The sequence below is a fragment of the Engystomops pustulosus genome, chromosome 1 (genome assembly GCF_040894005.1).
Source record: "Engystomops pustulosus chromosome 1, aEngPut4.maternal, whole genome shotgun sequence".
NCBI lineage: Eukaryota > Metazoa > Chordata > Amphibia > Anura > Leptodactylidae > Engystomops > Engystomops pustulosus.
Window position 1 is genome coordinate 81,908,117 of NC_092411.1, and position 24,100 is coordinate 81,932,216.

General features: G+C 40.1%; 1 protein-coding gene across 2 annotated transcripts in view; it reads right to left on the bottom strand.

Moving 5' to 3' along the window:
• Positions 1–24,100, bottom strand: part of GGT1 (gamma-glutamyltransferase 1) — a 58,600-nt gene that overhangs the window by 31,903 nt on the left and 2,597 nt on the right. The window contains exon 1 of one of the 2 annotated variants that reach the window (XM_072145401.1): positions 17,023–17,166. The exons of the other annotated variant lie outside the window; for it this stretch is intronic. The gene's annotated coding sequence lies outside the window, so the exon portion shown is untranslated. Of the gene's footprint in view, positions 1–17,022; positions 17,167–24,100 lie in introns of those variants that run through there. 2 annotated transcript variants of the gene reach the window in all.

Genomic DNA, 24,100 nt, shown 5'->3' on the forward strand with positions numbered 1-24,100 from the left:
ATACAGAAGTATTGCAGGGTATTAGCAGTGTTAACCTATGCACTTGACGTCACAGACGCCATTTTACTGGCAGTTCTTACAGGTAACTCTGGGGTCTAGATCGGACCCCAGAGTTGCTATAACAACGACCGCGGCATTTAACGGGTTAAGCACCCGCGATCGGAGACATATTTTCCAATATGTTTTCAGATGCCAGTTCGGCTCAGATCTTGAGCTGAACCGGCATCGGCTCAACGTCCAATATATCGGACGTTGAGCGTTAAGCTGTTAAAATTGACTAAGTGATTTTCAGAGCCAAATCTGTTGCATGTTAACATATCATAAGGATTTTTAAATGTGGCACTTTGATATGGTTGTTTGTTAGGTTATTCTAGGATCAAGTTCCGGGATCTTCGGGTCAGATTTAGAAGAGGTCCATAGACACACTAGTCAGAGCTTTACCCATAATTTCCATAGAGGTAAATAGTGACTACAGCAAAAATTTAGCCTTAAAACTTTGGCATTACTAAAATTCAAAAATACTGAAAAATAATATTGCAATTGAAATAAGTAGCATAATTTAAGTTTTTTTATCAACTGTGGGGAGGCAAATTTTTTTTATTTAACTGTATTTTTAAAAGGAATAAAAGGTTTTACATAATCTCCATATAAAAGAGGACATACTCTGTGTGTTGTCTGGTTGTTACACCTGGCAGGTTTCCTGCAGATAATGCAGCGTTAAATTACCAATCTATAATAGGCATTGCAGCACAATGTTAGTTCAGTATTTTCTTATCTTGCTTACTGTGATGTATTACTACATTTTTTCCAAGAGAAGTGACAACACCTAAAGATTATACTGTGGGAATCAAAAGGTCATTTCTACTTTCATAAACTGATACCTGGCCACCTTCTCTCTAATAGCTTCATACAATTACATAACAGCTCTGTGCCAGCCAAGAACACTCACTACCCATTGTTTGCTGGCAAGAAGCAATGTCTGTGACAATTGGCAATTGTGTACTTACGATGGGAACTTTTTTCAAACTTTAAAATGCAAAACTTGCAGGAAGGGCAATAAATAAAAATATTGCCACCCATAGTGTAGGATCTGTTTTCTGATGCCTAACTTATCCTGTACTATTTCTAATAGTAAGACTTCAAGGCTTAAAGGGGTTGTACTGCCCTTCTAGGTTCATCTCTATTAGATGTTCCTTCTTTAATTTATTGAGGTCATCTAATTTTGTTGGTTATGAAAATTTGTTTTTAAAGGGCTTTTTACCTTTTTATTCTTTGTGGCACGAAGAGAAGACTAAAGATGGCTTTCGTGCTCCACAGAAAAACTTCAATTCTTAGACTACTTTAGGCATCACTCCACGATTGGCTGTGTAAAAGATATATTCCTTTACAGACGCCATTTTGGATGAAGTGGATGCCATTTTAGTCTTGTGCTGACCGCTGTACTGCCATGTCATGATTCAGCCATTTTATGTAACCTGCTTGCTTGTTTGCCTGCTTCTCCTTGACACTTGTTAGAGATGGTTGTGCTTCAGCCTGTTTTTTCCCCTTATCTTGTTTTGGTTAGCAAGAAGCTTTTGGAGCCATTCTCTGTACATTTTGTAGCTGGGATAATATAAACATACAGTCTATCTTAGAACAAGGTCTCGGAGTGCATAGTTCAACCACCTTTTGGTAGAATGTCTTAAAGAGGATGTCTTGGTATATTCATTATGGCCAATAGCATCACAGTATTCTATCACCCCTTTTCACGCCCTTATGCAGATGATTTTATGTGTTTTATATATGTGGCTGCGCATTAATAAAGTTGAGTTCTGCATTCCTGCTCTCATCCCGGTACCGGGGAGCCATGAAAGGGTTAATTTGAAAAGTCACCTTACAACATGAAGGACTGTTTTGAGTCCTAGATAAAAATCTCTTACAGCTGCATTCCAGGCAGTCAGAACACGCACTTCAGGAGAGTATGAACGGTTGTGCAGCAGAGACAGATCGGTCCGCGCATGCGCGACTGAAGGTCACCTTGTCCTTACTGGGGATATCCGTATGTCTACAAACTACTAATTTCTGTAACTAAAAAAAGAGCAGGGATCACTTAGAGCATTAAATTTCTAAATGCATGGACTTTCTTTAATATAAAATGTAGAGCACAATGTCCACGGCAATGCAACCCCCTTAAAGGAAATATTGGTGTAAGGCCCCTTCCACACTTGAGTTGCAGTTCACGTCAGAGTTTGACCATAAGGTGCAGTTACGTCATAGTGATTGCTCGGGGCTCAGCTTTTGGCGATCAACGTGGGATCCCGGCAGTATGGGAAAGCCGGGTTACCACAGTAAAAGCCAGGTTCATGACTATGAAGATCCCGGTGTTTAACCCTGTAGACGCTTGGTGACTGCATTGTCTATCCAACACGATACCAATAAAAAGAACAACTTGTCCCACAAAAAACAATCCCTAAAAAGCTCTGGAAACAAAAAAAAATAAAAATCTTATGCCCATAAATACATGATGCAAAAACAAGCAAATTTCTCACAAAATGAATTATTATTCTGCAAAACAACTATATAAAAAAAAAGCTATATAAGTGGGTATCGTCTTAATCGTGGTAACCCATAGAATAAAGATATTTTTATGGTACGGTGAACGGCTGGGAAAAGAAAGTTAAAAACCCTAGACCAGAATTATTTTTTTTTTTTTTTAACCATCAACAAGAAAGAGTAATTTTTTTAATAATTTGCTATATTTGTAGCATGAACACAGATAAAAGCCAGGAAAACAGATCTTTTCACATATAATAATATCCATGAGGGAAAAAAGTGCAGACTAGATGAAATATGAAACATGAATAACAACACACATCATGTATAGTCAATATAAGTACCATACACAAGGGTCTACCGTCCACCTCCACCACCCTGTAGCCAATTTTATATTTCAAGGGAATAGGACAATGGGAGAGCCCAGTGACCCTTTGGGGTCTCCAAAAAGGGCCCTTAAAATGAATATTGAAAATAACAACAAAAAAGGAAAAACTGAGGAAACAACCTAAGAGAAAAGGGAGAGAAGAAAGGAGCAACAAAAAGAGGGAAGGAGATGGAAGGGGGAGGTAAATTAGTGGAGGGGGGGTTGGAAGGTATCAGGATAAAGGAGGGGGAAAGCACTCTCAGTATCTTAGAGAGTTCATCTATATTCATGGTTTCCAGGTTCTTTGAAACTTGGCATATGTGCCATGCAGTGAAGAGGTAAGGTCTTCCATATGCATAATGTCATTTACCTTACTGACCCACATGACAGTTATTGGAGGGGTAGTCTTTTCCCACAGAATCGGAAGAGCCGTCATAATTAAAGACCACAGCAAAGACCGTTTGTACGCCCACATTGAGATGTCACAGTGGTGAAGGATGAGTAGAAGAGGATCCAACCTTAGAATCTTCACAGATTGAGAAAATAAGGAGTTGTAAGTCCTGCCAAAATCAGGTAAGAACCCGGGATAACCAGAATACGCTCATTCGGAAGGACCCCTTGTTTTCTCCACAACTCCAGCATAGGGTGGGTACATGTGGGGAAATAGTATGCAACCTGGTCGGGACCTGGTACCATCTGGTCAAGAGTTTATATCCTGCCTCCTGATAGCGTGGACTCACCAAGGTACTGTGGCAAAACTCAAAGATTTGTGTTTTATGTTCAGGCATCAGATGTTCAGGTCAGTTTCCCAATGTGCCAAATACAGAGGGACAGGTTATCAGGGATGGATAGGAGACACAAGTATGCAGGGGAGAGCGTGTGGCAGAGGGTCTCTGTACTGGAACAAAGGCTTTTAAAGGAATTTAGACGTCGCGTCCGAGGCTCCTCCCTACCCCACGAGCTCCACGCAGTCCTAACCTCTTGGCGCCCGTTTATCCTGGCTTGAAGATGTGAGGCACGGTGCCATGGGATGTGGAAGTTTGGAAGGACACCAATCAGTAAGAGGTGTCGAGTGTAGATGAGCGGCAGATCGCAAAACCTAATGAGCGGCAGTTTGCATATCTTATGAGAGGCTGCCTGCAAACCTGGAGGAACATCCTGGCCAAGGTAAAGACCTGGTGGCCCCAATCCATGGGAGAAAGCACCCGAGCTACACGCCACCTCTGAGCAACTCATGTGGAGATATGTGGCGATACCAACACTGAGATATGAATCGGCGTCATTGATCCGCATGGTGAGGCGCTTGTCGGTAACAAGCATCATTTGTGTTGTGTACAGAGGTGTGTAGACTTTACTAACTATCTGGGACCCTGTGTATCGGGAACGGTACAGAGGCTAACTGTAAAGACTGTCTGTAGGGGGATAATAGTAAATTCCTTGCCAGATTCTCCGTTTTTGTTGCCCCAAACAGCCTTCTAAAAGTCATTTTCAGATTGAAGTCAGTGGGCATAATGCTGTCAGGCATTAGGCAGGACGATTTACCCCTAGGACTATCAAACTGACAACTGTCTGAAAGTATGTGCGGGAGAGTAAAGTAGACAGCAATTAGTTGCATAAGGTGTAACAGATTAATTAGTGGATGAACGCTGTGCTGTTATAAAGAGACAACATATTTGTTTTTTTCTGACCTTGCGCATGGAATAGGGATTCCAAGGGTGGAAGGTGGTCCAGGTTGGTTTACTACTAACATATTTGATGTAATTTGTATTGTATACTCAGATATCATTGTAAGGGTATTGTTATATAATCCCCTCATAGACCACCTGTAACCATTGACAATTGTTAAAGTTTTAAACAGTGCTGGTGGCCAAGTAGCACCTAAAACAAATTATAGCATAGACACTAATAATTGGGCTAAACAGAGAATTAAAGGAACCACTTCCCCAAGGACAAAAATCCTTCCAAGATTGAACGTTTTTATAAATAACTTCAGACAAAGCATAAAAGACAGCTAAAGAGGTAGGATCTAGATTCACCCCTCTAGAGGTAGAAAGTGAAGATGGAGATTCCATTACTCCCCCAGGCAACCCCCCTATTTAGGAAGAAATACTGTCAGTGGTAAATAAAATCAATTCGGCTATAGAAAATATCTCACCACAACTGGGAGAAACAAGAAATTATGTATTGTTGATTAGGGACGAGCTAGCCATGATGAGGGAAAAGATGTGTGTACAAGAAGACAAAATGGGTAAACTAGATAAAGTGATTTAGAACAATAACAAAACATTGGATAAGCTCAAAGCCAAAAATAAGAAACTACAGAATAGGGTTGTAGATATAGAAGACCAGTCCAGAAGATCAAATATAAGACTAAAAGGATTTCCAGAGGGAGTGGAGGGTAAGGACAGAGTACAATTCATATAAAAATGGCTACAGGACACAGTGGGGGCAGAGTGCCTGTCCTCCCTGTTTTGTCTTGAACGGGCACATCGAGTCCCAGGTAGAAGATCTATACCAGGAGATTATCCCTGTGCTATAATATGCAAAATTTTATTATCAAGGGACCGGGACACTGTAATTCGAGAACTACGCAATAATCCGGGAGTCTCTTTCAATGGGAACAAAATATCAGCTTAGCCGGGCTACTCAAAACAAACAATGATGAAGAGAAGGGGCTTCTCCGAATTAAAAAAAACGGTTGGCTCAGACAGGCCTCAATTATTCTCTGCTCGATTAAGGGTAATATATGAGGATAAATTCTTCTTTTCTGACAATGCAAAAGTAGGAATAAGATTGGTAGAAACAAAAGGTTTATAAAGACAAGGATTTAGGGTTGGACTGGGAGGGTGTAGTGGGGACAAAGGGACTAACCAAAGTAGGAGTACCATAAGAGGATCTGGGTACATTAATGAAGGGAAGGGGTGAAAAGTTGGAAGGGAAAATGTGTTCCTTCTTTTTTTTCTTTTTTTTTTTTGAAACATGAGGGGAGATTTCTCATTAGGCAGGATTTTGTGCAGATGTCTATGTGATTGTCAGGTTTCCAACAGTCGGATTTATAGTCTGGTGTATGTGCAGTGTTAAATGCTTCTGATGTGAGCTGTGTGTGCTGTGTGTGCTCTATGCGAATAGACTGCACCAGTCGCACATATGTTTAACATCCGCTCAATTTCTGCCTTTTTGCGATGTTTTTGCTCAGGAAATTCTCAGATACTTCGAACATAAAATTAAGCTTCCCCCAGTAGTAGCAATGGACCACATACACCACCTCCTATGTGGTGTAGTTTTGCAATTAAATTTGCATTCTTTTAAAAATTCTCAGTTGATAGAATGGGGTGTTGCACACTCTGTGGTGTATTTTTTCCGCCATTGCATGACTTTAGAGTTGTGTTTTTTCCTCACTAAAAAAACCCAGCAAAAATTATGTTTGCGCAAAAATTTACAACAATTATATGCCAAGAAGCTACATAGGACTAATTATAAATCTCCCCCATGGTGTCTGTAATCACTTGGAATATTAGCGGTCTAGGAGACAAGGTTAAAATGTGTAGTATTTGACATTATACAACCTTGGCTATTGGCCATAGTATGCTTGATCGAAACCCATTTGAGTAAAGAAACGTTAGGTTAGGTTAGGAAAAAATGGTCAGCGGTTGAATACATGTATATGTGAGATATACATGTAAATTACATGGTAAATTTCAGGGAAATAAATGTATTCTGATGTTTGTGTATATCCCCCCCCCCCATTCTTTTTAACAGATTTTGAGAAGGCGATAACCTTCCTGACCCTTAGAAAGGACTGCCCAGTGTTTGTGGGCGAATGTGAATAGGATTCAGGACCCACATCAAAGTAATATCACCCCATTAGCCAAATTTTGCTAGGAAGTGGGTTGGGTAGATGTATGGAGGCGTTTATATGGAGAAAAAAATAGGGGATATTCTTGTTTCTCAAGATCACATACCGTGATGTCTAGAATTGACTTAGTGGTAGCAACTAAAAATGCTGCACAGCAGGTTGAGCAAATGAAATACACGAACACGAGTCAGTCGGATCACTCTATGATGATCATTGGGTTGAAATGTTGGGACATAGAGGACAGCGGGAGACGACCCTTTAGACTAAACCCACACTGGTTGACAATTATTACATCAAGAGATGAAAGTTTTATAAGAAGGGTGTTGGAATTTTGGAACCACAATCTCAATTCTGCAGAGATTGGAATAGTATGGGATGTTTTAAAGGGTTGCATACGGGGGTGGTGGCATAGGGAAATGAATACAATGAAGAAAACATTTAAGAAAAAGGAGGTAGAACTGAAGAGAAGAATTCAACAGATAAAACGGTTGCACATTAAACTCCAACGTTAGTTAGTAGTCAGCATTTACATGGGGCGAAAAAAGAATATGCAGAATATTTGGAACAAAAAGCACAGCAAGGGATTTTCTTTAGGGAGCAAACTTATTTCTGTGACTCAGGCAAACCGGGCAAATTACTTTCGGAAGTTATCCAGGATCAAGGTAAAAAACACAAGTTAGAGCAGATTTAGGACACACAGGGTACAGTAGTGATGGATGAGGAACAGATTAGACAGGTGTTTGAGGGATACTTTTCCAAACTATAAGATTTCCAGCTAGCGGTAGGGGGGGGGGGGAGGAAATCTACAGATACCTTGCAGGGGTAAATCTGCCCAGACTGTCATAGGACCAGAAGAAGGAACTGTTGACTATAGAAGAACTGAGGCAAGCAGCAAGATCAATAAAGGGAAACACTAGCCCAGCTTCTGATGGCCTTCCCTTCGAAATCTATAGAAGGTACAGTGATGTCCTCCTTCCTATGCTGTTGGAGGTCCTGAAGATGGGGAGAAATAGTTAGAATCTCTCTGGGATTCAATTATCGTTATCATTTTGATACCAAAAAAAAAAAAAAAAAAGAACTTATTGGAATGTGAGTTCTATCGACCCATTTCACTGCTTAACATGGATATAAAGATCCTAGCAAAGACCATAACTCTTAGGATGCAGAAGGTGATAGGCAACTTGATACACCATGACCAGAGTGGGTTTATACCTGGGAGGTCGACAGTTAATAATTTCAACAGGCTGTTTTTGAATATTCAGATGGGCAGTTCGGGAGGCGACAGCTCCATCTTGTCAATGGACACATCAAAGGCCTTTGACAGGGTGGAGTGGTCGTTCCTATGGGCTGTAATGTACAGGTTTGGTTTTGGGAGGGAATTTTTGTCCTGGGTGAAACTATTATATAGTGCATCTATGGCAAGGATAGATGTCAATGGGAAATGGTCTAAGCAGATAGAGTTCGGGAGGGGTTGTTTGACTTATTTTTGGAACCTCTGGCAACGGTTATTAAGGAGAAAAGCAGTATCATCTGCTTTGGATGCGGTGGTACTGATGACAAAATTATATTGTATGCTGAAGATATCCTGCTCTGTCTGAAGAATATCGAAATATCATTGCCTAAGGTAATGCAGGCAGTTTAGGAATATGGGTTGGAAATAAATTGGACTCTGCTCCTGCCCCAAGTAGATATTCCGTATGACAGATGGGGTAAGATTAACATCCTATCACCCCAACAAGAAATGGAATACTTGGAATTAAAAATCATGGCTAAAGTAGAAGACTTTGTTAAACTGAATGTGGTCCCGGTTATTAATAAACTAAGACAGAAAGTATCGGTTTAGACTAAGCTACCCATGTCCAGAGCAGACAGGGTGGGACTTCTTAAGATGATATTACTCCCGCAGTTACTGTATGCCCTGTCAGCCTCCGAGGTGTGGATCCATGATAGATTTTTTCACCTAACAGAGAGGCTGATGAAACATCTGGTATGAATGCCAAATTTGTGGAGGACATCGGACATATAGGACCATCTTACTCTATCAAATGCCCTCTCAGCATTGGTTGACAATAGCATAAGTGGCTGTTGTTCCAACTGGGCCTTATATATCAAATTAATTGTCTTTTTGGTGTTGTCTCTAGCCTCCCTTCCCAGCACGGCCTGGTCCGAGTGAATGGCACTAAGGAGAAGAGGAGCAAGCTGCATTGTTATGACTTTTGCGAACAGGTTATGGTCCAGTGAAATTGGGTGGTAATTGGAGCATAGGGTCGCGTCTTTTCCTGGTTTGGGCAGTACATCTATGGTCATTCTTAGCACATACTTGGGGAGTGAGACGCCCATTTCCCCCAATGATGGGGGTTTCTAGAGTTTCTACTTCAAGGATGTATAGGGATTGGTAGTAGTCACGAAATATGGCCGCTATGTCAGAATTCAAGCGTCCAAGGCATTGTAATCTTGGGATATAAGTATGCAAGAGCTGGAAACATAACACTCTGGCTAGGGACTTGCCACATTTGTCATTATATTCTTAAAAATGTCAGTGAAACTTAGCCATGATCCCCTTCGCTTTACCAGTCAACAATGTTCTGAGAGATTCACATGTCTCCAACAAGGAAATGCGAAGATAATCCGTGGGCATGCGTTTATGTGATGTCTCTAGGTCCTTAATTTTGTCTAATAAGGATGTTATCTCTCTGGCCTTTTCCCTTTTAAGGCCGGAGCCTTGAGTATTCAATATACTATGAATGTTGTGTTTGTGACCCTCCCAAGCAATACATGGTTCAATACCTTCTGAGGAGGTCCAGGGAAAATGCATCCAAAGGGATTCTCTAATTTCCTCTGCGTCCAGTGTATCCTTCAAGAGCGACATGTCCAATTTTGTCTGAATGGCGCTCCTTCCATTCTATGCCTAGCTGTGTGCCAATACAGCAGTTTACCAACAGATATAGGGTATCAAAATACTCGGGAGAAATTTAGTATCAAACTTTGTGGAGTTTTTTGTAATTTAGCACAATGTGACAATTTTATTAAAAAAATACATTAAAATTTATGTATTGTATTAAAAAAAAAAAAAAAAGTACAGCTTGTAAATTACACCTCCATTTTGTTTTAACCCCCGTGAAACACCTAAAAGCTTAACAAACTTCTTGATTTTACATACATTGTAAAATGCCATAATTTACTGGGTTTTACTGTTATTTAGGCCCCTCAAAGTCACTTACAGCTGAGCAGCTGCCTTTAAAGGGAACCTACCACCACAAATCTACCTATAAAGGTAGATCGGGTGGTAGGTGGATCAATAGGACGTGAGGATAGCCCTTTTAAGGACTAATCCTCACGTCCTCGTACTTTTTTGGAAACTTTTTTTTGGAAACTTTTATTCTGCACATATGTAAATATTTTTATGCGGCTACTGGGGCGTGGAGTAGCCGCATCTGAGGTTACACGAGGCGGCTACTCCACGCCCCGGTAGCCTCTTTTCTCCTCCTACTTACAATCTTCGGCGCGCAGCTGCTCGTAGCTGCGCGCCCTCATCCGATGATCCTGCCGTCTGCGCATGCGCAGAACAGCAGGCCCGCGCCTGCGCGGTCACTCCTCCGAAGCCGGAGCTGCACAGGTGCGGGCCTGCTGTTCTGCGCATGCGCAGACGGCAGGATCGTCGGACGAGGGTGCGCAGCTGCTCGTAGCTGCGCGCCGAAGATTGTAAGTAGGAGGAGAAAAGAGGCTACCGGGGCGTGGAGTAGCCGCCTCGTGTAACCTCAGATGCGGCTACTCCACGCCCCAGTAGCCGCATAAAAAAAATGTACATATGTGCAGAATAAAAGTTTCCAAAAAAGTGCGAGGACGTGAGGATTAGTCCTTAAAAGGGCTATCCTCACGTCCTATTGATCCACCTACCACCCGATCTACCTTTATAGGTAGATTTGTGGTGGTAGGTTCCCTTTAAATATAGGTTTTGGTGATTTTCATAAAAATCTGAAAAATTGCACCCAAAATTCCTCTTAACAACTTGGATAAAAGAGAGGATGCATAAAAGGCCATGACAATATAACACAGACATTTGGGAAATGTTAGTTATGAATTTTTTTCAGTCCTATGACAATCTACCTGAAAAGCAGAAAATGTAGAACTTTAAAAAAGAATATTTTTTAGAAGTTTTTCCCCAAATTTCTGTTTATTTCATAACTAAACACAAAAGATATCATCCAAATATTACAACATATTTGAAGTACAATGTGTGACGAGAAAACAGTCTCAAAAGTCAAATTTGTAGCACTGGTTGCTATTTTCCTGCTGGTAGTGTCCTTGCACTTCCCATGACCTACCGTATATACTCCCCTGGGCTTGAGAAATTATCAGTTAACCCAGGGAATCACCACAGTTGGCCTTTCCAGTTACACTCAATATATAACATAGATGAGGAGGCACAGCATTCCACAAGAAGCTTTTGAACTACATACAGGCGGTCCCCTACTTAACCAGTTCGCGACCGCCCACTAAGTATTCACGGCAGCGGCCGGGTCGCGCTGCATGGAGAGGGCTCACGGGCTGAGCCCTCTCCATAGCTGGTAAGACTTTGCTGCATATTGCAGCAAAGGCTTACCGGTAAGACCCGCACCGATCGCGGGTTTTATCACAGCGATGGCTGCCGGCAAAGCGATAGCCGCCGCTCCCCGTGACATCTTCGGGGAGCGGCGATCCCTCTCCATGGTAGCCTCGGGTCTTCCGAAGACCCGAGGCTATTTCGTTTTAACCCCTTCATTACAATGTGCTGATAGCATGAGGAGGAAAATCCCCATATGCTGCCATACTGTAGTATGGCAGTATATGATAGGATCGATCAGACAACCTAGGGTTAAAGTACCCTAGGGAGTCTGAAAAATAGAAAAATAAAAAAAAGTTTAAAAAAAAAAATTATAATAAAAAAAAATCACCCCCCTTTCCTTAGAACTGACATAAATATAAATAAACAGTAAAAATCATAAACACATTAGGTATCGACGTGTCCAAAAATGTTCGATCTATCAAAATATGATAACGGTTTTTCAATGCATTTAACCCCGTAACGGAAAATAGCGCCCAAAGTCGAGAATGGCACTTTTTTGCCATTTTGAAAAATATAAAAAAAATCTATAAAAAGTGATCAAAAGGTCATACAGTCCTAAAAATGATATCATTGAAAATATTATCAAATTTCACAAGAAATTACACCACTCACAGCTCCGTACACCAAAGTTTAAAAAAGTTATTAGCGCCAGAAGATCAAAAAAATAATTTTTGTACAGGAGGTTTTAATTTTTGTAAATGTATGAAAACATTATAAAACCTATACAAATTTGGTATCCCCTTAATCGTACCGACCCAAAGAATAAAGTAGACATGTCATTTGGGGCGCTCAGTGAAAGACGTAATATCCAAGCCCACAAGAAAATGGCGCAACTGCGTTTTTTTTCACCATTTTCACTGCATTTGGAATTTTTTTCCCCGCTTCCAAGTACATGGCATGGAATATTTAATACCATCACTATGAAGTGCAATTTGTTACGCAGAAAACAAGCCGTCACACAGCTCTTTACGTATAAAAATAAAAAAGTTATAGATTTTTGAAGGTGGAGAGTGAAAAATGGACATGAAAAAACAGGAAAGGGCCCAGTCCTTAACCGGTTAAGAACACCCGACTTACAGATGACCACTAGTTACAAACGGACCTCTGGATATTAATACTAAGTAAAGTACTGTGCTTTAGCCTTAAGCTACAATAAACAGCTGTAACAGTTATTAAAGGTGTCTGTAATGAATCTTTACTGTTAATCCTTGTTCTTATGACAACCCAACATTTTTAAAATCCAATTGTCACAGAGACCCAAAAAATTCTGGCTGGGGTTACAATTATAAAATATACAGTTCCGACTTACATACAAATTCAACTTAAGAACAAACCTACAGACCCTATCTTGTTCGTAACCCGGGGACTGCATGTACAGGATCTGAATTTATGCCCCTTCTTACATTGCACGAGTTTGATGATCATGGTGCTATTCCCACATGTTATTATGTCTCCCATTGTCCATTTATGGCCTTCCAAAGGGTCCTGTCCAGCCTGTGACCTTTTGCTATTTGTTAATCAGATCTCATAGGGTATAATACTGAACATTTTTCATTTTCTAACAGATAGCAAGAGATTGAGTGGAAATTTTCATTTTTTTGCTTATTTTACCGTTATAATTTTAATGTTTTTCAACAAATATACTGTATAAAATTTCAACAAACACCAAATCAGTCATACATTGGTAGGAGGACAGAAGGAATAACATAATATACGTCACTTGTAACCTGCGTTTCTAGCACTTTTCCCCTCGACAAACTTTATCTCTAATTTTCACTTGGTGCTGTGTTACTTCCCCTGTCCATAGTCTGATTCCTTCTCTATACCTTTGAGATGTAATTCAACATAAATATCTCCGATAAGATATATTGTATTACCCAAGTTCTTCTATTAAAGGACACCTGTCATCAGGTCTGTGTCACTTGTCCTGTCACCTCTACCTGTTGGAGCAGCTCACAAGGATCCCATCCCAGCCTTTATCTAGTTATTTTATACATTATTCATTGTAATATCATCTATTTTTTATCATGTAAATGAGGCTGGTCACATGGTCAGAGGCAGTGATGTCACCCCTGTTACCCCTCCCCTCTCCTCCCCCTGCTCATGTCTGTGTGTAATGTATAGTAAAGCATTGCTAGTGTGTGTGCTGCATCTGCTGACATGCTGCATCCTCCTAATATACAGGTGAGAGACACAGACATCAGCTACACATGAATCTGACATGTTCTGCTGTAACATGGCTGCCTGGAGCTGCTGTATCTCTCCTAAACACACACACACACATGCACACACAGGCTGCAGGGGGCGTGGCCACCAGCACCAGGAAGCACATCATTATACAGCCTCACTCCATTATACAGGCTGTCAGTCATGCACTGGGGGTGTGGCTGTGCCTCCCACTCATGAATAGAGTGGACAGCTTGAATATGCTAATGCTTCATTGGACATTTCACAGGTCATTTGCATACAGTTTTAGGACCTCATTGCTTAGGTTTACAGGCATGTAGAGGGACAATGAAGGGATAGAGGCAATGCTCTCTAATGGCAGTTTATGAAAATATATTTAGTTTAGGGGGGTTATTTTGCATGACGGGTTCTCTTTAACTGTGTACTTTTGATTTAAGTAAAGTTTGTTGAAAAGCTGTTGACCAGTGAAGGGGTTTTCTATAACACAGACATTGATACTCACTTGCACAACCAATAATCCGCAGTTTGAAGAGTTCAGTCAAGCAGGCCTCTTTACGGCTCACAGAGCCGAGTGGCATAAATTATATAGTGGCTCGTATCGGTTTAGCTGAATACTTATAATATGTATAAAAATGCAAACAGTCCATGTGTCATGTCACATGCAAGGAAAACAAAAGCAGTGATCACCAGTGTCCTACTTTGCATCAAGAAACTTAATAGAAAAGTCATTGGTACACAGAGGGCGGCGTGTGTGTGTGTGTGGGGGGGGGGGGGTTAGTGGGTTTCCAGGTGAGGTGAAGGGGATCCCGGGAGTCACAATTTCCCCTGTTTTTACTGGAAAGAATTTGGTCCCTGAACCAGATAGCATTTTTTTTGTAGCAGAGCATGGGTGTTTTCAGCTCCTTGCTCCACTGCGCTCCTTCTCACAGTCCTTCAGCATGCGGCTTGTGAGATGCTGCGCAGATGAAGAGGGATAGTAGTCCTACTGCCGGAGTTAATCTGGTGCAGGCAGAGGCGTCAGCATGCGTTGCCTACACTACATTTTCTGTAGCTCCAGAAGAGGAGTGAGACAAGTATTTTTTTTCTAAACAATGGGTAACTGTTATTAATGGGGAGGATAGGCAGTTGACTACTGCTGGGCAAGGTTACTTGGGGGCACCGCTAGTACATTGACTTTTGTTGGTTCCATGTGAGTATATTGGTTATTGTGGATGCATTGTTACTATGTTTGCTATAATTGTTGGCCACACTTTAACGATACTGGCTACTATGTGGTGTTGTGACTATTGGCTGCATTGTGGTTATGATATGGTTTTAATAGTGTTCTCCATGGGAGCAGCAGAACAGTACTAAGTTTGTGTTAAGAAAGTGCCAATATTTATTTGTTGCTATATCTGCAGAGAAGAATCGTAGCTGAATGAAGCGGACATGGGGGCCAGGCAGAAGAATAAAATGAAAGAGGATCCTCCAATCAAAATCATCATCTGACAACCACCAGTAAGTGCTGGTATTACCCATGAGCTCACAATTCTGCAGCATCTCATCTGTGATGTGACTATGTTATATTCTCCTATGATGGCGAATGGCAGATTTATCATCCAGCATCAGGAAATTGTAATTCATCTAGTGCAGTATAAGGCTGTCTGTCTCAATTTTCTTGTTTCTTGCCATGCATCTATGTAGTTAACTTGATACTGGTCCTGTATCTACGTTGTAAGCTCGGTCCTGGTACTGTTTTGACGTAGTAGGTTTGGTTCTGGTAACAAATCTATTTAGTAACCTTGGCACTGTGTAGTAATCCTGGTTTCGGTACTGTATCTATGTTGTAGTATAGGTTCTGGCAAAATACCTACGTAATAATCTTGGTTCTGGTATGTATCTGTTAATTCTGGTCATCTATGTAGTAAGATTGATTTTGGTACTGTCCCCATGTAAATGTTTAATTATGTTTAGTTTCTATTCAGCAAGTTCAGTTTTATTAAATTTTTATGCATTAAAATTCTGATTATTTAAACACTCTAGTTCGTTGGGAGGTCACAATCTCTTTACAGTTACAGGCCCATGACAGTCTTAAATTTAAACTGCTATTCCACATCACAAGCAGATGTGAAACTAATGTGCTGAGGAAGGGGAGCACACAATATTATAGTAAGGGGCACCCAAACTTCCTTGTGGTGGCCTTAAATATATTATTTTACAATCAATGTGAAATAATCATATATGATGGATATAATATTTTTAAGGCTATGAATATGTCATAAATTTTAACCAATTGCTTCCAGCAAAAGGCACACACCTAGTTTGCCAGAATGGACAGATCAATTGCATAAACTCCTCACTCTATACGAATACGGTATATGCATTTCTCAAAATTGGATGTTTGTTTTATGTAATAGGTGTGGTTTGAATTCCTAACAAATACAGTACATTTTTACAGCAATCAGCTTGTCACACAAGGAAATAAAAATGTAATAAAAATGAAATTTGGTAGAAATAAAAATCCATGAAATATGTTCCATTCATGTTCATGGTCCAGGATACAAAATAGATGAAACTTTGTGCACTGGGTGCTCATGTCCACTGTTGTATTCATTTTCTTTTATATTATAAGAACAAACAATGTAAAAGGGGATCTATTATATAACCTCATGGAGTCCATTGACTATAATGCTTTTGCATGGAATGAACATAGCTGCAGATGTAAAGCAAGTCTGAAATGCATTTATATTTCGGGCAAATCCTTATAAGATATATCTGCAAGTCCAAATCACATTCAGGACATGTGAAAAAGTTACTTCTGCAGCTTATAAATTAAATTCTGCAAGTCATTTTCAAGGGGGAGTAGGAAGTTGTAGAAATTCCAAATTTGCTTTGTCTCTTTATATCCCAGGTAAGGAAGCCCTGAGGGCCGTAATATATTGCTCTTTACATTGTTCCCTTTAGTTTGGCATAATTAAAGGGTTCAAGTCCTTCATCCAGGTTATTTTTCCCAGCAGAAACATTTCTCATTTTCCTATGCCCCATGAAATAATGGTGTATAAATATATGACTTTGCTAACACATCCCTAAACCCATGACAGGAGGACCTGGGCAGCCGACTACCCTCTTTTCAGGTACTACAGTATACAGACGCAATAAAATATCAAATAAATGTCAAATATGAAGTCATTAAAATAAACCTAGGCATCTAACATGCTACAAACTATTGATGTGAGGTGGCTATGTATAACAAAGCTCATAGCCAGGCAGGTAATCTAGAACAGATCATACAAGTGCAGCTGCCAGGTACAGATGAATTACAGAAAGTTTCCAAGTGTAATAGTTTCACTTAACATTTCTGTGACCAAAGTCAACAGGTTACTCCACACAGTGACAGTCCGGCTCCAACTCTAACAGAGATAACAGAGCCCAGCATTGGCAGTATACTGCACCAATATACTGAGGTCCCCATCCCCCATCTATACCTTGTCTTACCTTCTACTTGTGCTCCTGGTGTGGAAGGAGGTGAGATGAGTGTGACAAGTGTTCCTTACAGCAGATTCTTGAAGCTGCCAGGGTCTGGTTGTAAACTTCTCAGAGGAGGAGACAGGGCAGGGAAAGATCACAGACCTCTCCCCACACAATGCAAACTACCTAGTACCACATGCAGGGCACCTACATTATTCCAAAAGTCCAGAATACATGTATTTTATTTATATTGCTACCTGCTGTAGATAGTAAAATTAAATTTAGAGATGGGGGGATGAAAAGTGTTGTATTTCCACAGAGTAGATTCTATTTTATTGTGCCATAGACGGTATAGTATTGGTTTACGTGTATTTTGGTTGGCACGCCAACATTAAACAGCTCATTTATTTGTCTTTACAAAACAATATTTTTAGAAGTTCAGACTTTGCACTTTACTACATCTGTGGAATTTAGATGGTACAAAGTTGTGAAATCAATCCTTTTAGGGTGAAATATGAACATATGCATTGTGCATCTGCTGACATTATTTGTATGGAAGTCTATAGGACATATTTATCACAGTTTTCTCACCAAAAAACAGGCTCCGCGCCTGCACCCTGCCTATAAGGATAGATAAGGCGAGCTCCGGGGGAAGACGGGGCAGTATCCAGGGCTGGGGCCAGCACTGGGCATACCCTGGCAAGTTCTGGGCCCACATAAGGCTGTACATAACAAATACATGGGGGTGAGGTGATTTGTATAAAATATCCATGATGTGGCTGTTTGGTATGATAAACTAGAAAATATTTTAGAGAACAGGAGACTGTTTTAGTTTCTGAATTCTTAATGCTGCCACATTACTGCAAAAGGGGCCTAGTGAGGCTCTGTCGCCCAGGGGCTTAGTGATACCTGGAGCTGGCCCTGCCAGTATCATACGCTGGCAGAATTAGCAAAAAAAGAGGAAGGCAAAAATCCCTAAATGAAAGATACCTATCATCATATATTAGAGGGAAAATTCCTACCTGACTTCAAATGTGTCAATCAGAAAAATTCCCACAAATCCAATTCCTATAATTTGTAGTTAAGAACCCCAACAGATCTTTCCTGATTGGCAATAAATTTTGGATTAACTGTTTATACCATTTGTCATTAGAAAAGTTTTTTAGCCTTTTATAACATAGTATTTCACAGTTTTACTACTATAATATCACTGGTTGCACGGATAGTACAGGCTAAATGGCTCCCAAAATCTCAGAATAGAGGGGAGCTATGTGCATGTGCTGAAGCCCCTGGTTCCCTGTCGGCTTCACTGATGCTCTGCATAGAATATGCACCGGGAGCTACTGCACCTGCGTGGGGTATGCTGCTTATACTCAAGCATGACATTTTTATCTGTACATCTTATGACTTTTAACCTGAATAACCTCTTAATGTAGACAGTTACTGGGAACAGGTTCCACAACAGCACTGTACTGTGGAAACGGTGTGTTCTTGTATCCAATATGTCTGAATTATGTCAAGATTTATCTGTTCTAAGTAACATCTGTTATAATGCTAACATTATTGTAAAACCTAAATCTCAGTGATGTGCAGTACACAAAAAAAAATTCTTAAGTCGAATTTGTATGAAAGTCAGAACTATATTTTATAATTGAAACCCCTGCCAAAAATGTTGGCTTTCTGTGACAATTGGATTTTAACCCCTTAAGGACGCAGCCATTTTGTAGCTTAAGGCTCAGTCCCATTTTTTGGATTCTGACCTGTGTCTGTGCCGATCGTGGGGGAAAGACCCCCGTAAGGCAGGTTAAATGCCGTGGTCGCGTTGACCGTGGAATTTAATCGGTTAAACTCCATCCGCGGGTGTTAGCGCAGTACAGCTACAGCGCAGAGCGCTAAGGGGTTAAAACTGTTGCGATGTCATAAGAACCACAAGATGCAGACACCTTTGATAACTGTTACAGCTGTACATTGCAGCTTGGGACTAAAATACATTAAATTACCAATATGCAGAGGTCCGTTTGTAACTACAGTGCATTGTATTATAAAAAAAATTAAATGATTGCAAAAAAAGGCTATAAATAATTCACAAATGCTTTATAAAAAAATAAAAAGTTAAAAACGTTAAGATAAAATGAAGATACCTTTTCCTCCAGGGTTAAACCCAAGATGAGTATCAGGATCATGACATATCATCCCTGTCATTTCCCATGTCTTTGAGATATACTGTGTGTCACAAGCGCGGTGTGTTGGTCTAAACCAGTGATGGGCAACCTTTTGGTGTGTCAAAATTCGCCAAAAAACCGAGCATAAATTGGGTGGTGTGTCACCTTGACAAAAAAAAAAACATAATTTTGTGATATTTATAGTTTAAATAACAAATATGTATAATTATTTAACTTCTAGGGTACTTTAATCCTAGGTTGTGTGATTGATCCTACCATGTACTACAGTCTGGCAGTATATGGGGATTTTCCACATCATCTATTTACTACAATGTGCTGGACAATCTCTCAGACTCCCGGCTACTGCACCTGGCCGTGTAGGAGCCGAAGATGAAACTTAACTCTCCGGCGGCCACGTGTCACTGAAAATGGCTATGCGTGTCAGCACTGACACGCGTGTCATAGGTTGGCCATCACTGGTCTAAACCCAAGAGCATGTACAGTGTATGCGGTACACTTTCTGGAACTATATGACCCCTGTTATGAGTCTATATATTGGTTTTAACAATTATTGTGCATCGTTCTTATTCATCAAGAAATAAAAGTTATGTTTAAGTTGTGTAATATTCCCCATTTGTAGCAGATTCAGTGATACTCCGACTGTAATAAGTCTTAAAAGGCAACCAAAATGACAATAACAAATATAGGTACATACAAATTTCAAAAACACAAACTTACACCAGACACCAGCAGGGGACTGGAGTAACTATGAGACTTTTTATGGGACTTTTTGCAAAAGTCTCAAGTCATGAATCTGGCTCTGCACAGTGTTGCGGTAGCAGAAGTTCTATGTTTATGCCAGAATAATGAAGTGGAGGAAATAGCCCCCAGGGTGTTTTAGCACCTATTCAGCTAGTAAAGCAATAGCTGGAATCCAATCATTTATATCAGCTTTCAGTCTTGTGTGGTCATTCTAGTAAATGTACTTTGCCAAAAACACAATGATCCTGAATGGTTTTGTTCACCTGTTTGTTTAGTTTTAGTTTCTGCCATGATTAAATTACCCATTGTCATTTGGCTATTATAGCCACTTTATAGACCTGTAAATTGCTTCCTGTATGTTCTTTATATGCCATTTAAGATGAGAAAACACCAATTTATCACTAATACTAAAGTTAATGCAAGGATTTTGTTTTTAAAGAAAAGGCTCCTATAACTGGAGGATTGTGCCTCAATATGTATACTCATGATATGTTGTAAGAATACTGGAACCATATAGAAATATTTCTCATTAGTGGTATCATGTCCATGGAAGCACCATACAGTACATAACATTTTCAATGATTTACAGATAATGCTGCCATAGGGAACAAGTGGCCTTATTCACGTAAACTGGATGATGGTTCCTCTTCAAGGCATCTGTTACATCCACATTCAATGACTAGTAAATATAACTAAACCTTCCAAAATCAATAACTTTTCATTTCCCACCCTCCAAAACACACTGGTGGGTTGATTAGATTGTGAGCCCCATGGTGACAGGAACCGTTTTGGCAAGCTCTGTGCAGTGTTGCATAATCTGTGTGCGCTATATAAATAAAGGAATTATTATTTTTCAATGTACAGAGATGTGCAAGGGCTTATTTTCTGCATAACAAATTTTACTTCTCAGTGAAGTTACAGGGAAGCTGGCAAAAAAACCCCACATTTTCGTCACATTCTGGTGGGTTCAGTTTTTACAACTTTCACTCTTCGCTCCAAATAACTCCTCTGCTTTATTTTTTGGTTCGATATGATCGCGGTGATACCAAATGTATATAGATTTTATTGTGTTCAATACATTTTCAAAAATTAAACGAATGTGTACGAAGAAAAAAAAAAAGAATTGCCATCTTCTGACGCTAATAACTTTTTCATACTATGGTGTACAGAGTTGTGTGGGTTGTCATTTTTTTTAAAAATGAGCTGATATTTTTATTGGAAACATTTTGAGGACTGTGCAATCTTTTCATCACTTTTTATTACATTTCTTATGTGATGTAAAAGTTACATTTTGGACATTTGGGTGTTTTTTCCTATTTTCACTGCCCGCAATAGCCGTTTTTATATTTTGATAGATCAAGCATTTTGAGACGTGTCAATACCGAATGTTTGTCTGATTTTTACTTTTTATTACGTATTATATCAGTACTAGGGAAAGGGGGTGATTTGAACTTTAGGTTTTTAAATTTTTTTTATTGTTTTTGAAACTTTTTCTTTTACTATTTTTTAGACCATCAATATTACTGCAGTATATGGAATTTTTACACAGTTTTCAGAACAATGCAGCCTTGGGTACGACAAAGACGTGAGGCTTTCATGGAAACCGAGCAATGCCCCCCCCCCTTCCCGAGTGAACGTGGTTAGTTTTCAGTCTATTATGTAGCATTTGGGCAGGTAGCCTATGAGGCTTATTTCTTCATTTATAACAGGTGGCAGGTGGCCAGCATAGGGTTTTCTTAGGGTGCAGTTATGTTGCATTTGTGGAACGGGTTTCATCTTGAAGGTGTGGTCACACATTGCAGTTAAAACTGCATCACAATCAGTTATGTGGTGGTTTTAGGTGCAGTTTTGTTTATTTAACAGGTGAAATACATGAACTGAATGATTTAATTTGATTTTGAAGGGGAAACTTATTCCACAAAAACTTATTCCGCAAAACTGCACCTAATACCACCGCAAAACTGATTGTGATGCAATTTTAACTGCAATGTGTGACCGCACCATCAAAATAAAATTCACACGTTCAGTTTATCTCTTTCACCTGTCAAAATAACAAAACTGCACCTAAAACCACTTCAAAGCTGTTCCTGCAACATGTGACCACACCCTCAATTGTACATGTTGTGCATATAGAAGATAGGGGACCACTGACATGTTGGATAAGATCCAGTCAATGTGTTAATAATAAAAGAGAATTGTGGAATAATACAATTGACCCTTATCGGTACCATTGTGCTCCCTCAGTATATCGGTCAGGAGCAGTCTGGCTGGCATGGAAAGAACGCTGCTGAGTGTCTGCACTATATATAGGGACAGAATAGGAGCTATTTAACTTCCCATTATAAACAAAATTAAAGTCGCCACACCTAATCAAATAATCAAAGGTTGTTGAAGGAATCACACAGCCGACAATGCCAATGGGGGAATCTGTAGGTGCATATGAATTGACCACACAGCCTGATTAACTTACATAGTACCTAGAAGAATAAGGTAATGAATGGCCATGTCACACTCTACAGTGACCCCCCCCCCACACACACACACACACACACACATTTGGACATTTAGTATAAGAGTTAGAGGTGAAATGAAAACATGTGAAATGTGTGAAAAGAGTGACTAGAGTCACTAGAAGGAAGGAAAATCAAACATGTCAACACCTTTATATATTAAATGTGAAAAACACCAAACCCAGGTAGATCTAGGCTGGGTCGAAGCCAAGAAGGCATATGTCCACTCTTCTGGAGATCTTGCTAGCGAAATAGGCAGTATCCTTTTGTAGGAGGTTGACTAACCTCTGCCTAAGGCTGTGTATCTTTTTGGACACTTTGGTAAGTGTTTGGGTAAGCTCATCCCAGGACAGCTTCTTTATATTCATGTACAAGAGATCTGGAATTAGCTATCCATCCTGTGAGGAAGAGCAGGGTTATCGAAGCATCTGCTTTGAGTGCTGGGCAAAGGGTGGCGGTAGAAGAGCTTGGCTTCAGATTGGCTTTCTAATGTCCTTAGCTGGAGCACTGCTATTCCTGCCTGGATCCCTACCCACTCTATAAAGCTTCTATTGTCATCAGTGAAAAAACAAACAAGCTTTAAAATTTTTATTTTCTTCTGGAGGCGTATGATAAAGGCCATGTCCCCGCTCCCATGTCCCGAAGGATGCACCAAGAGACTTAGGTCTCTTGATGTATCTGGTGTAAGGCCCAGCAAAACCACTCCACGTCCACAGGTTATTAAAAAGTACACAGGTATGGGATAGGAACGCCTTTGCGTGCCCACTCCACCGGTGGCCACACCTCTCTACACCTTCTCCACGCCCACATGGCATGTAGTGGCATAGTCACATAATTGCAAATTCTTCCAGTGCACAAGAATTTGTGATTATGTCACTACTTCTACACTAGAAAGCTGGCATGGAAGCAGTGATAAATTCCCTGATTTGCCAAATTACATTACTGTTTAAATTTGTTAACACAAGTGGTAACAAAATGCATGTGTTAGCACATTGTTAACATATGTGTTAAGATCTCGTTTACGATGCGTTTTGTAGAAGCCCAATATTAACAGTAATGTAATTAGGCAAATCACCTCTCCTCAGCTGTTGTAATGCGTTTCAAAACACAAAGAAAACACACCCAAAATGCCACGTGTGAACGCCGTGTAAGGCTGCATTCACGCATTGGGTTTTAATATTAAATTTAGTAAAAAAACTATATTCTTTTGCCCTAACCAACACTTATCTAGGAGTTGATTACTTTCTGGAGATAACCCCCTTCTTAAAATTGCGTTCACATGTTCAGTTTTTCAGATGCAGTTTTCAAAGCCAAAAGCAGGTGTGGATTGCAATGGGTGAGAACATACATGCATCATTGAGAGGTGCTACTTTTTGGATATCGAAAACTGCATCTGAAAAACTGAACATGTGAACGCAACCTAAAGGACATCTACACCAGGATTAATGATTGTAAACCAAGCACAATGACATGCTGGTGTGTGCCCCTGGCAGGATCCTCTCTTCTTTTAGCTTCCTATGTCATGGTTTTTATGAAAATTACACTTTAAAGATTATGCAAATGAGCCCGAGGGGCTCCGGGTTTTAAAAATGTCAATGGAGCCCGAAACCCTCGGGCTCATTTGCAAAACTTTTGTCTTTAAAAAAAAAAACAAAAAAAACAAGGACTTAG